General features: G+C 45.8%; 1 long non-coding RNA gene across 1 annotated transcript; it reads right to left on the bottom strand.

Moving 5' to 3' along the window:
* Positions 1–11,887: 11,887 nt before the first annotated feature.
* Positions 11,888–13,167, bottom strand: LOC113485009. The gene is made up of 2 exons (XR_003399335.1): positions 13,076–13,167; positions 11,888–13,045 (listed from the first exon to the last, which is right to left on the bottom strand). It is a non-coding gene; the product is annotated as an uncharacterized LOC113485009 (long non-coding RNA).
* Positions 13,168–14,107: the final 940 nt, after the last annotated feature.

Raw genomic sequence — 14,107 nt, 5'->3', positions numbered from 1 at the left:
CCCGGGGCGACCCGACGGCGTGGCTCTGGGGAGGGGGCTGCGGGGGCACACGGGGCTTCCCCTGCCTTCGGTGCGAGCAGGGCTGAGCGCTCCTGAAACTCAGGGACCTCCTCCGCAGCCTGCCCCCACCTATCTTGCACTTTAATTTGCTTGTGTGGCTCTAACAGACGTTATCAATGACCTGATTTTGTTGCTCTGATAGAAATGAGCAAATGTGTTTGAGCTAACAGAGTAGCGATGCTTTGAATTGCATCCACCGAATGTCCTTAGCTGTGTATTTAATTTGAATTTAATAGAGCAGTTTGTTTTAAAAATGCAAAACAAGTTCTTGGAAGCCTACTTAAGAGAATTAACAGCTGAAACACAAGTGTAGGCCCTGTTGCTCGTTTGATGCTAATGTTACTAATTATTGGCTTTGTTCTTTTGTAATATCATGTGTGTTTGGTTACTTTATTTGTTGTGTCAAATTGTCTTCTGGGGCTGGGTTTGCCCGCAATTAAGGTGAGGTTTAAAAGTGGCACGTCCCATGTTACGCTCAGCCTTTCTGCTCCTGCCTAGGCTAATTTTGCCCTGTGTAGATCTGTGGCAATAACCCTAGAAATGCAGTATCTAGAAAAAACATTTGGCGTTAAGACTGGAAATTTACCCTCAGTTAATCCCTCCTATATCTACAAACCTGACTTCTCTCAGCCATGTCTCCAGCCAGAACAACAAACATCATTTTTTCAAAACCAACTACACCAAAACTGTGGAGCAGGAGCTCTTGGTAAGGTGCTAAATTGGAGTAAAAAGGGAGTACACAGGATCAGGGCATGGCTATGCCTGCATGCAGCTGCTTCACTGTTGTAGCACCAGCAGAGATGCTTGCAGCACGGGGGCTTTGCCAGACCTTTGCTAGGTGTCATGCTCCCGCATCGCCCCTCCCCTCATTGCCCTGCTGCTTTGTGGAAGTTTGTTTTGGCCTTCGCCATCTGTGCAGATTTCACCTTCGTTGAATATCCATTTGTTACTATGAATGTGTTGAGTTAGGTGGATGTGCTACTGTTAAATCCGAGTGGCTTAGATAGCTAAAATTATGACTACTTGTATCATTTTAAATTAAACTCTTGTTCAGAATACTTAATTTAAATGTGACCGTGTTATTTATGCGGCAATATTTGCTGGAGGAGTGACCTCTAGAGAAAGGTGATGACAACTGTTATACAGTATCTTTCACTGTATAGTGCTGTTATTGGTGATCACTTTTCAGGCTGCTTTGATTGAGTGCCCTCCTTGTAAAATTTGAGGCTATGAGGAATAGGATGATAATATTTGAACGGACAAAATCCCTCACACGTTCCTTTTGCAGAGGATGAAAAAACATGTGGCAACATTTCCATTTGAATTAACGCATGAATAGAGAGAAGTTAGAGAAGTTCCTTGGCACAGCCTGATGCCTGTAGCACTTAGAGGGTCCTACAGCTTCCTGAAACACAGCTGTGAAATTCAAACACCCTCTGCTTCTCCTGGTCTTGGCTGCTTTTTGAGGGCTGGTTTCTCTTCCATCTCACCTTGAGCAGGGAGAATGATACCACCCTGTACTTGAGGAGGTTCAACAGTGCACTTGCAAAAGGAGCTGTGGGAGCCTGATTTACACCTCGGGAAGGTCAGTGTGCTGCTCATATATTCTGCGTATCAGAAGGGCAAATGTGTAGATTGGGAACGTGGGGTGGGGGAAGAGCGGAGAAAATGTCTTGAAGCTGAGAAGAAGCCTTCTTCAATTCAGCCTCATTTTTAAATTATACAGACGCTTTTATGTGTTCCATACCATACTGTGTTGTTTTGCTCTCACACCAGCATTACAGTATTATTGCCTTTCTGTGGTGGTTTACTGTGGACAGATATGCATCGACCATCTCTTGCCAGGCTCATTATATTATATTGAAAAACCTCTGAAATTCTGAAATGGTCATGTCTGTGGTGACCCGAGTGCTTTCCTGCCCTGCAGGAATTGCCGTGAAGCGGGGTGCTGTCACCAGCCCAGCTGTTGCTATGCCACTGTGTTGCTGTTGCCTCTGAAGCTGCTCAAATTATACTGGGAGGGTCTTTGGGTATAAAAGGAGAGAGGGGAAGGAGTAGCAAAGGCATATCAGTTATTTTTAGTCTTCGTGTTGCTGAAGCTGGGGGCTCTGGCCCTCTATTTTTCCAGGGTGGTACCTTGTTTTTTGCTGTGATTCCTCCCTCATTCCTCAATGCAATCTGTAGCTCTTTCAGGCCGGGGCAGCAAATACTTCTATAAACATATGGGTGCACCTGCAAATGCATCAGCACAGCCACAGACAAAGGGGATGTAGGAAAGAAACACAGAACACGACAGAGAAAATCTTTATGCCAGATTATAAATTAGTAAGGCCCTTGCTGCTGGGTTGTTGTCTGGAGTTGTGGTTCTGCTTCATGCCTCTGCCTTCTCAAATCAGGGAACCAGGGAGGCAGCCTAAGGCAAGGTGGAACATACTGCAGGACACTTCCAGACCATGTCATGGAAGAAATTGTCTAGCAGACACCATTTAAGAGAAGAGACACGATCTCTGGTTTAGGACAGACACAAGCTGCAGTTTGCTGGAGGATGGAAGAGGTATCACCATGTATTTGCTTGGTTATACTCTGGATGACTGTTAGTGGCTGTGGTGGGATGTAGGTACCGGGCTGGATGTACCTTTGGCGTGACTTGAGGTGCCTGTTCTTTTCTGAGCAACTTTTTTTTTACTGAAGTGAGTTTCCTTACTGGTGCAGAAACTGTGAAATCATGTCACTGAGAACTTACAGTTGCTCTTCCAGGAAAGCAAAAGCAAAGTTGCTCTTCAAAGCCAAGAGCACTGCTGCTCTGCAGAAAGGCTGCAAGGAGGTTTCTCACCTTGTTTTTGTGATCCTGAGATATACAGCTCAGTTTTTAGGCTGAGGAAGAAAACATTGATCTTGAATTTTAATTTCCACAACTTGGAATATATGGGTTTGTAATTTCTTCAGGGTTATTTCTCCTTCCTTTTTCTCCCATGAGATCAAAGTGAAAGCTTTTATTAAATAAGGCAAAAGAAGTGACAGTTGTAGAATTTCGGCTAATTGATTTTATCTCCTGTACTGCAAGATGCTGATCTTAGTGGTTAGGCATTTGCACCAGGCACTGTAACTGCTTTGAGAGAATGATTTTTGTGCTTGTCACAAAAAACTCTAGAACGGTACAAAATAGAGGAGGAAGAGTTATTAGGTCTTCTGGCACAGTCCTTCATGGCGCAAGATTTTTCCCTATGGTATTCTCTAATACTTTGTCCTAGCTCCTCTTAAATTACCTAGGTTATAAAGATGAATTATGTCTAGACTTCTGAATTTCAGCTAGAGAATGAGGTGAGCTGAATGTTTTGGACCCAAACCATTGATATATCAAAAATCAGAAATCAGCCTCAAAACACTGAAACAAAACCACCCGAATGACAACAGATAATACAGCACTTTCTAGGTTAGTTGTGACCAGAAATGTGGTTGATTTTAAAGGGCCAAAACGCTGCCAGTTTGGCTGTTCCCACTGTGGCAGAGCCAGGAGGTCTTGGGACCTTTCCCGTGAGAAAGCGGAGCCTCCCAGCACACATCTGTAACTCTACAACAAAGAGAATTTTAACTGTGTTGAAATTAGCACTACTTAGCTTTTTTATGCCCAATGACCACTGACTTTTTCTGTGCCTGGCACTACAGAGCCTTGCCTTCAATAATTTGATGGGGACAAGCCAACATGTAGGACAGGACAGTTGCTAGTTTTCATTTAGGCATTTTATTGTCATGCTGTCTTTCAGATGCAGTCACAGATAAGCAGGCGTGTTATTCTGAGGAGCAGTTTTGAGTAGCTCAGTGGATCAAAAGATTGACAGAAAGATCATTTTGCAGTCTTGGTGGAAGTCTGCCTCTCTTGCATTTTGTTTTGTTTTAAATGATGACAGTGAGAAATGCTGAAGTTGCAGAAAGCTCACCAAAATGAATTAATTCCTGTATCTGTGGAGGGTCTTGGATATGGAGTTGAGCTGGTTTAGGTAAAAGGTTTTGGCAGCAGAAGTTTTTCTGGCCCAGCACCTCCCAGGCTACTCAGGGGGGCAGCATGAATTGCAGCAGCAGTGGCTGGCAGAAACACTTGGAGGGGAAGAGAATGGGTTAACTCTTTGCTCTTCCTCTGACAAAGTTGGAAGCGACTATTGAGTTGTTATTTCTGGGATGAAATAAAGCCAAACACAATGCTGCTCACATGTACAGGTCTCCTCAGCAGAGGGTCTTCGGTTGGGAGTGATTTTGAGGAGGGGTGAAAATGGGGACAGAAGCTGGGTTAGGTGACGTGAAGGGATGATGTACAAAAACCTGAGTCCATGCGTGGGCTGGAAAATAGTGTTTTGGGCTGGCGTGGCTGAAGGAGGTGCAAGGGACAAGCTTTGTTGTTTGATTCCTCCTGTTCAGGAGAGCAGAAATTTGTGCCTTCATGTAAAAAAAGAGCAGAATTATACACCTTTGCTAGTTGGTTGGGTCAAAAGAGGCATCTGGACTGGACATCAGGTTTTACTTTGCTTTAAAAAGAGGTGCCCTATGAAGCCTGTGACAGTTTTGCATAGGCAAGAGAGAGCTCTGGGGTTTGGCCCATAATTGTTAATAAATACAGAAATACAGACTGGGACTAAGTTTTTCACTCATTTTAAATACAAATCAGAGACTAGTTTTGCCTTGTATTCTGGCCATCCAAAAGCTGCCAATAATTTATTTAGCTGAATTGTCTGATGCAAGATCTTAGTTCCTTAGACACGTGCAGTACAAGAAAGCGAAGGGCATAGGGCTGCTGTCCTTTGATCTACTCACTTAAGCTAACTTGCTGTTCTGCATATAACTCACCTGCAATCATTGACTTTTTTAATGGGAAAAAGTAAACACAATGGACTGGTTCCCCATCCTTTTACTGGCATCCCTGTCAATCTTCATGCCATCTTTCACTAATTCCTATGGCCAGGGAGGCCAAAAGCAGATGTGCTTATTGACTCGTACTGTTAATCATTGCCGTGCTTGAATGGTTTCTGGCAGGATGCTGCGTGACTTTCACATGTTGCAATTTTGCAGGTTGCTTTTGTGTCAGTGGCCATTCTCCTGGCTGCATGCCCCTCTGCTGTCATGGGTGAAACCCAGGAACAGCAAAGCTGAACCCAGCATCAATAAAAAAAAAAAAATGGAGAGAAGAAAAATAAAAAGTGATAAAACTGTAGAAAAGGTTTTTAGATCAGGCTGTTAGTTTCTCAGTCCATGAATGATTTCTATCACCATAATAAATTGCATACTATTGCTAACTCATTCAGACTGGTGTCTAAAAAAATCAATTATTCACAGAAATTCTTGCTGACAGTTGCGAATGCAGGGTCACAGCTCTGTGGTGTGCATTTAGCAGCTTAACACAGCAAACCAAGTACAGGAACAGCTTCAGTTTGCTGTTGGGAAGGAAAAAGGACTTGCAGAAGCCAAACCAGGCCAGCCAGGGGGAGCAAATGCAGGCAAGGTCACTATCATTCAGGTTGGTTTTGTTGAACATGGTGGTTGGAAATTCCCCTAGAAAACTAACACACCTGTATTCAATAGTCTGTTTTAAAACAAGAAAGTAGTTTCAAAGAGAAAAGGTTGAAAAGATTCTATATTCTTTACAAATAAGTGGTTTATGCAAATGAAATTTCTACGTTTTGGGGCTTTTTGGCCAAAAATGAACATGTAGCCATCAAGTATCAAGCATTTCTGGTCCACCTAAAATTTCACATTGGGGGTGAATTTTCTAGTGTCTGAAGCAGTTTTTGGCCAGCTCTGGACCCTTCCTGCTCAAGCATTTTTCAGTCAAGGCAGCATCGGTGCGATGCTCATCTCACTGCCCCCCACCAGCAGGGATTTCTGCCACCCACAGAGGTTGAGCTCAGCCTGGCAAATGTCACACAGAAGCAAGAGGCCACCAGCTGCATCGTTGGGGGACATCTGCTCTTACCGCAACATTCATTACCCCAAGCATGTTTGCACGCTGCTGTACACAAACCAGGCCAAGCAGTTACTGCAGGCAGATAGCCTGGAGCTGTTGCTGGCTGCACAGGGGCCAGCCACACGCTGACCTCTGTAGCACCTGGGTTAGTGGTGAGGAGTGGGAGCGTGTCAGGGTGCGGGCGACAGATGCACAGGGATGCTGCCCACCTTCTGGGGGGCTCCTGCAGAAGGGGTCCCCAAAGGGCGGCCGAGCAGGTGGCAGGGCACGAACAGCAGCCTGTCGAACTGTCCAGTAGGGCATCCTTCATCCTTTCTCCATCTATGGCTCTGAACAGATACATGCTTTCCCTGTGGAAATAGGTGTGAGGTTTTCTTTTGGCTTCTCCAGTGGCCAGCTTTTCACTGAGGTGCAAACTAAACAGATGATTGAAAATCATGTTAAAAGCAGGATATGTCTGATGTTGCCAGGGGCATCGTATTCAGACTCATTTTTCCATCAGGTGTGTTCAAATAATTTCTGTCCTTTATCCTTTAATTTTGGAGGTTCTTAGCTTAGCTCTGCCCAGCTCTCCTGCTCGTCTGTGCAGCCCACTGTGGGTCAGAAGAAGCGTTGGTGATTTATATATTGAATCTGTAGATCCAGTGCTTAATGGACAACATTGCTGCTGGTTTCTCTCTATTTTAGTTTCCTCATCTGCATGAAGCAGTAAAATATGAATCTTGCTCAGTTTACCAAAGGTCTATTAAAATGTTTAATTTTGGCAAAAAATTATATTTATCAAGGGAAGCCAGAAAACGTTGGATTTGTTACTAGATGGTGTTCTGGTTAAATATAAAATTGATCCACTTAGGTGTAAAAAAAACCTGTCTGCTCTACAGAGAAAATGCTGAAGGGTTTTGCAGAGATCCTTAGAGGTGCTAAACCATTTTGTAGGTGAAAAGTCACGGAGCTGAAGCTTTTCTGACAGCAACCCCTTTTCTTGGGCCCATTGACAGGATGAATGCTGATAAGTTATTTGTATTAGAACAGGCCAGACAAGATGGTTTTGACATTTTTCTTCTTTCTACGTTTTAAAGGGAACAAAAGGAAGATAGTCGATACTGTCAGAGCATCTCCTTTCAGACAAAAGGGTCAGGTTTTCCAATTCAAGTTCCTACAGGTGGGCACCCGCATCCTCCTCCAGATCCTGGAAATGCCCATCATCATCTCTATGAGAAGGAAGAGCGCTGAAATAGTTTGGCTCTCATAAGTGGTTGTTGGCTCTGTCTCATGTCAGACTTCATATGAGCACGGGGAAGGGCTTGCCAAAGACAGACTGCTAGCAAAGCTTGTCTGTTTTCCTCTTGATGCCTGACCTGTGTTAGCAAGGTGCTAAATATTGAATTGGATGCTGAACTCTGGATTTCCCAGAATCATTGGCCTTCTGTAGCATATTTGTTTAACTTTTATTTCATTTGTGGTGATTGTTTTCTTGCAGTTATTGTGGTGATGAAAAATGCTTTGAGCACTGGTCCAAGATAATCTCTTATCTCACCTACAGACAAGGGAGAATTTTAACATTTCTAATCATCATAGTTTCCATTGGAAAATGTACAGGGTCTGGTTAATGGAGCCCATGTATCGCTTTGCACCATCTGCAGAAACATTTACAGTTGGCTGCACTGGTTTAACAAATGAGAGGTTATTCATGAGCACTGGGGAAAAATAATGATGAAAGTTGAAAATACAAACCTAGAGACTTCACCAGGCTGATGTTTCATGAAGGACACTTCCACCAGCAAGAATGTGCCTCAACCTGGCTGAGGACAGAGGGGGGCCTGGCGGCGGAGGGAAGGTGAGGGGATGCTCCGAGTCTTTGTTATTCCCTGGAGAGAAGGAAAATTACATAGGAACAGATTCCTGACCTGCAAATTTCAAATTCAGAGTTGACCTGATGGATTCATTTGTCTTGTTTTACATTTCTGACATCCCTGATTCTTGCCTGCTTTCCCTAAAGACAGGGTGACAGATCCTGGGGTAACAGTCGCATCTTGCTTTGGATTTGAACCTTTCCAGAGACTGTGGATGTAGAGATGCATGGGGGAGGCTGAGGACCATCTGTAGAAGACTGCAGTATTGTGTAACTAGTTACTTCTGTTCTTCTTGTGAATACCAATGCTTATTATGCAAGAAGCAGTGCTAACAGACTTTGGAGGCAAGCAGAGCAAGGGCTGGAACCCTCGCTACCTGGTGAGGATGGTGTGCTAGGACTCAGCTCTCTGGAGTGGTGAATTTTGGTTGCATCCTGGTGAGACCACCTGCCCGTCGGGTTTATCTGACCCATGACATTTGATACATTCAAAGTCTCAGCTGAAGTGCAGGTGAAAAGTTCATTTCAAGTTATTCCTCTTAATTTTATTGTCCTTAGGATCTTTGTTTCAGAAATTAGGCCACAAACTCTGCTTTGTGCAAATATGTAATTTATTTATTAACATCTTTAGAATGACAAAGAGGGGAGACCATCAGCAATATTAGCTCCATTCACTACACAATTAGTCACAGAAGCAACTGTTGGCATCACTTCCATGGGTAATTTTTAATTTGGAACAGGCATAATTCTGATGTGCTCTGTAATGGAAACACAGATAGATAGATAGACAGACAGACAGACAGATAGAAATCGAAATAAAATTACTTTTTTTTATTTTCTTTATTTGATATGAAAGTAATGGTCAGGAGATGAATAGATGAATGCTTCTAATTTGCTTTAGGTTTAATGGATCCTTCCTGTTCTCAAAAGTTGCACTATTATTAACTTTTCAGAAGTGTCGTGACCTATTTTTTCAATTCTGTTGGTAAACAGACTAATAAAGCACAGAAACCCCATCTGTTCTTGCTTTACCGGGGACTTCATCAAATACCTCATTTTTCATTTAGTTCTTATTTCTCATTAAATTGTTCCCACACAAAGAGAAATGCTCAGTATTGCCTTTGTTGCTAGATCCAGATGAGAATAACCTGACTTTGATGTAAATTGGCAAAACAAATCAATCATGGAGATGGCAATACGGTGACTGGAACAAATCTTCTCTTAAAAAAATAACATAAAAGACATGAATAAGAATAATTCTACACCAATCCTACACATTATTTATACTGAAATAGGAGTGGATTGCACATGTTGTCGTCAAACCCTAATCTAGAACTTGGATGATACGTAGTTTTGGATTTTACGTGGATTAAAATTGCTTACAGCCTTCTAGTATCAGAGAATCATAGAATGATTTGGGTTGGAAGGGACCTTAAAGATCACCTAGTTCCAACCCCCTGCCATAGGCAGGGACACCTTCCACCAGCCCAGGTTGCCCAAAGCCCCGTCCAACCTGTCCTTGAACCCTTCCAGGGAGGGGGCAGCCACAGCTGCTCTGGGCAACCTGTGCCAGGGCCTCACCACCTCACAGGGAAGAATTTCTTCCTTACATCTGATCTAAATCTGCCCTCTGTCAGTTTAAAACCATTACTCCTTGTCCTATCACTACATGCCCTTGTAAAAAGTCCCTTCCCACCTTTCCTGTAGCCCCTTTGGGAGGCCACTCTAAGGTCTCCCCGCAGCCTTCTCTTCTCCAGCTGAACCCCAACTCTCTCAGCCTGTCCTCACAGGGGGATGCTTCAGACCCCTGAGCATCTTCGTGGCCTCCTCTGGCCCCACTCGAGCAGGTCTGTGTCCTTCTGCTGTTGGTGCCCCCAGAGCTGGACACAGGCCTGCAGGGGGTTCTGATGAGAGTGGAGCAGAGGGAGAGAATCCCCTCATCGCCCTGCTGCCCACACTGCTCTGAATGAAGACCAGGACATGGTTGGCTTTCTGGGCTGTGAGCGCACATGGCTGGCTCACAGTCAGTTTTTCGTTCACTAATACCCCCAAATCCTTCACCTCAGGGCTACTCTCAATGCACTCAGCCTGTGTTTGTGCTTGGAATTGCCGTAACTCATGTGCAGGACCTTGTGTTTGACATTGAACTCCATGAGGTTCACATGGTCCCACCTCTCCAGCCTGTCCAGATCCCTCTGGATGGCACATCCCTGCCCTCCAGCATGTGATCGCACCACACAGCTTGGTGTTGTCAGCAAACTTGCTGAGAGTGCCTTGATCCCGCTCTCCGTGTTACCAACAAAGATGTTAAATAATGCTGGTCTCAACACTGACCCGTGAAGACGCCACTCGCCACTGCCATCAAACCGTTGACCACAATTCTTTTAGTGCAACCATCCGGCCTATTCCTTATCCACCGAGTGGTCCATCCGTCAAATCCATGTCTCCAATTTAGAAATAAAGATGTCATGTGGGACAGTGTCAAATGCTTTGCACCAGTCCCTGTAGATGACATCAGTTGCTCTTCCCTTGTCCGCCAGTGCTGTAACTCAGTCGTAGAAGGCCACCACATTAATCAGGCACAGTTTGCCCTTAGAGAAGCCGTGTTGGCTGAAACCAGTCACCTCCCTATTTTACATGTGCCCTAGCAGAGTTTCCAGCAGGATCTCCTCCATGATCTTGCCAAGCACAGAGGTGAGACTGACTGGCCTGGGTCTTCTTTTTTTCCCTGTTTTCAAAATGGGAGTTATGATTCCCCTTTTCCAGTCAGCAGGAACTTCACTGGACTGCCACGACTTGTCAAATGTGATGGATAGTGGCCGAGCCACTTCATTCGCCAGTTGCCTCAGGACCTGTGGATGCATCTCATCAGTCCCATGGACTTGTGCCCCTTGAGGTTTCTTAGACGGTCCCAAACGTGCTCTTCTTCTACATGGGCAGTTCTTCATTCTCCCAGTCCCTACCTTTGCCTTCTGTGTCTTGGCCAGTGTGGTTGGAGCACTTGCCAGTGAAGACTGAGGCAGAGAAGTGTTTAAGTACCTCAGCCTTCACCGTATGCTGGGTAACCAGGTCTCCTGTTTCCTTCCGGAGGGGGCCCACATTTTTGCTAGTCTTCCTTTTATCACTGACATAGCTAGAGAAGCATTTCTTGTTGGCCTTGATGTCCCTGGACAAATTTAATTCTGTCCGAGCTTTGGCTTTCCTAACCTGATCCCTGTCTGCTTGGACAGTTTCTCTGTATCCCTGCCAGGCTACCTGTCCTTGCATCCACCCTCTGTAGGCTTCCTTCTTGTGTTTGATCTTGTCCAGGCGTTCCTTGTTCATCCATGCAGCCTCCTGGAGTTCTTACCTGACTTCCTATTTGCTGGGATGCATCGCTCCTGAGCTTGGAGGAGGTGATCCTTGAACATCAGCCAGCTTTCTTGGGTCTCTCTTCCCTCCAGGGGATTATCCCATGTTACTCTGCCAAGCAGATTGCTGAAGAGGCCAAAGGCTGCTCTCCTGAAGTCCTGTGCGGCCAACTTGCTGTGTGTCCTCCTCGGTGCCCTAAGGCTCTTGAACTCCACCATTTTGTGGTCCCTGGAGCCAAGGCTGCCCTTGAGCTTCACACTCCCCACCAGCCCCTCCTTGTTGGTGAGAACAAGGTCCAGCACAGCACCTCTCCTCATTGGCTCCTCTGTCACTTGGAGAAGGAAGTGGTCATCCATGCCTTCCAGGAACCTCCTGGATTGCTTATGCCCTGCTGTGTTGTCCCTCCAACAGATAGCGGAGTGGTTGAAGTCCTCTGTGAGGACCGGGGCTTGTGAACGTGAGGCTGCTGCTATCTGTTTACAGAGGGTGAGCATCCGTTCTGTCTTCCCAGTTGGGTGGCCTGTAGTAGACCCCCCCCAGTAATGTCCCCTGTCCCTGCCCTTCCTTTAATCCTGACCCATAAGCTCTCAGTCGGCTCCTCACCCATCGCCAGCAGAGCTCCAGGCATGTAGCTCATCACTGACACAGAGGGTAACCCCCCTCCTTCTCTCCCCTTCCTGTCCTTCCTAAAGAGCCTGTACCCTTCCATTCCAACACTCCAGCCATAGGAACCATCCCCCACATCTCTGTGGTGGCAGTAAGGTCATAGCCCTGCAGATTCTAGCTCTTGTTTATTCCCCATGCTGCGTGCATTTACATTAGAGGCATTTAGGTTAGGCCTCTGATGAAGCTGACTTACTGGCTGGAATTCCTCTGTGCTGCTCTCCAGGTGCTCTCGTGCTGCCCTGTGTCCTCTCTCCAGGCTCTGTGCATCTGTTACTGGCACCGGCACCAGACTGGTCGGAGTGGGATGGATTGAGGTTCCCCTCTGCTGGCAACTTCAGTTTAAAGCCTCTTTGCCAGCCTGGCCAGCCCATGGCTGGAGATGCTCTTCCCCTTCTCTGACAGATGGGCCCCATCACCCGCAGTAGACCATGTTTCTCAAAGTCTCATGGTCTAAGTAGCCAAACCCCTGGATGTGGCATCAGTCCTGTAACCAACTGTTGATTTGCCAGACTCGACTTGCCCTTTCAAACCTTCTCTTGACCAGGAGGATGGATGAAAAAACTACTTGTGCTCCGGAGTCCCGCTGCCAGGGCTCCGTAGTCCTTCATGACACTGCTCAGACTGCTCCTGGTTGTATCTCTGGTGCCCACGCGAAACAACAGCAGTGGATACCAGTCAGTGGACTGTACAAGGCTCAGCAGTCTTTCAGTAATGTCCCTGATAGAAGCCCCCAGGAAGCAGCACATGTCTCGAGGGAGTGTATCAGGCTGGCAGATTGCTATTTCAGAGAAGAGTTGGCAAGTGTTTAAGTGCTGACTCCTAAATCTTGCTACATCTGGTTCACTATGCTGAGCAGCTCAAAAGGCAGATGAAAGTGCTGGGAGGGAAAACATAAGAGGCTCAGTATCATAAAGAGAGATGAACCGAGTTTGCCTGCTTCAGATTTGGATGTAAGAATTTGCAGCAGCATAGCGCAAGGCTTTCCTTTGGATGTGGAAACCAAGAATTTGATGCTGTCTGATCATTTTTGCTACCTTAGCAGGCATGAAAATACCTTGAAATAGGCTTTGTCATCCTTCATCCGCCAAAGGGCACCCTGAGTTGTTAGGGGCTGCAGAGGGAATACATTGCTATATTTTCCCATCTGGATGTAGGGATCGCAGCTCTGCATAGCGAGTAACCGGCAGCCCCACGTGAAGTGGGTGCAGCCATCCAGCAGCTCTGGATTGCCCAGGGGACAGCACCAGAGCCTGATTCGCCTCAGCCCTGTTAATGAAGTGATTTAAGCCTCATCCATGACTTCTTGCTGGCTTTACACCAGCTTTGTCTAGTTGGAGGATGAGGCCCAGGAGGCTCAGATTCCCACTGAAGTGTCCCAAGCATTCCACAGGAGTTGGGATTGGGCTTCTCCTCATGTATCTGGAAAGGTTGTGTTGGTGAGAGCCTCATGTTTCAGAGCTGCTTGGCATTTGACACTCTGCTGTTTCTTTTTCTCTGGATGCATTTGCTTCTCAGTTCTACTGTAGGTGCTCCCTTCCCTGCTATAAGCCAGGAAGGTTCCTCCTCTGATGGCAGCTGCTGCCCAAACTCTGCCATGGCCGAACTGAAATCACAGACGTGCTCCTGACAGAGACTTGCTGCACATGAGGAAGCACACAGGGTGCTGAGATGTGCTCACTCGTCCTGGGGGCTCCTGCCTTGCCTGTGACCCTGAGCATGGTGAGAAGGAAAGCTGTGCTGCCTGAAACACGGCCCATGAGACTCAGCCTGGCGTGGGAGCCCCAGCACCCCTTCACCCTGCATAGCTACTGCATGTTGTTAATTACATTGCCAATGGTGTGTTGAAAAATCAGTTTTACCTACAAAACAGACCACAGAAAAAGAAATGAGGGAAGTTGTTAGGAGTGAGCCTACGGTATCTGGTATAATAGAGGAGTGAGCAGAGAGCTCATTTGTGTATGGATGTGTAAACATAGAAACTCACTTCAAATACCATTTTTCACTCCTTCTCTTCTTATCTCTTAATTACATGGAAATGCCTTATCAGTGGGAGAATAAGCTTTTCTGAAAAAGCATTTCCACGAGTGCTTAATGGTTGCCTGTGAGAATGATCAGAATTTGGGTTCCCTCTTTCACAATTTTAAAAATACTTTTTCAATAGAAACCCCGAATGATGTATAGAGATTGTTTTCATTTGGAATTGCTGAAATTAGGCAGAGGCAAGA

The sequence above is a fragment of the Athene cunicularia genome (assembly GCF_003259725.1).
Source record: "Athene cunicularia isolate RWA chromosome 12 unlocalized genomic scaffold, athCun1 chr12_part1, whole genome shotgun sequence".
Taxonomy (NCBI): domain Eukaryota; kingdom Metazoa; phylum Chordata; class Aves; order Strigiformes; family Strigidae; genus Athene; species Athene cunicularia.
The sequence above is the reverse complement of the archived record's forward strand: the minus strand, read 5'-3'. Positions and strand labels throughout refer to the sequence as shown.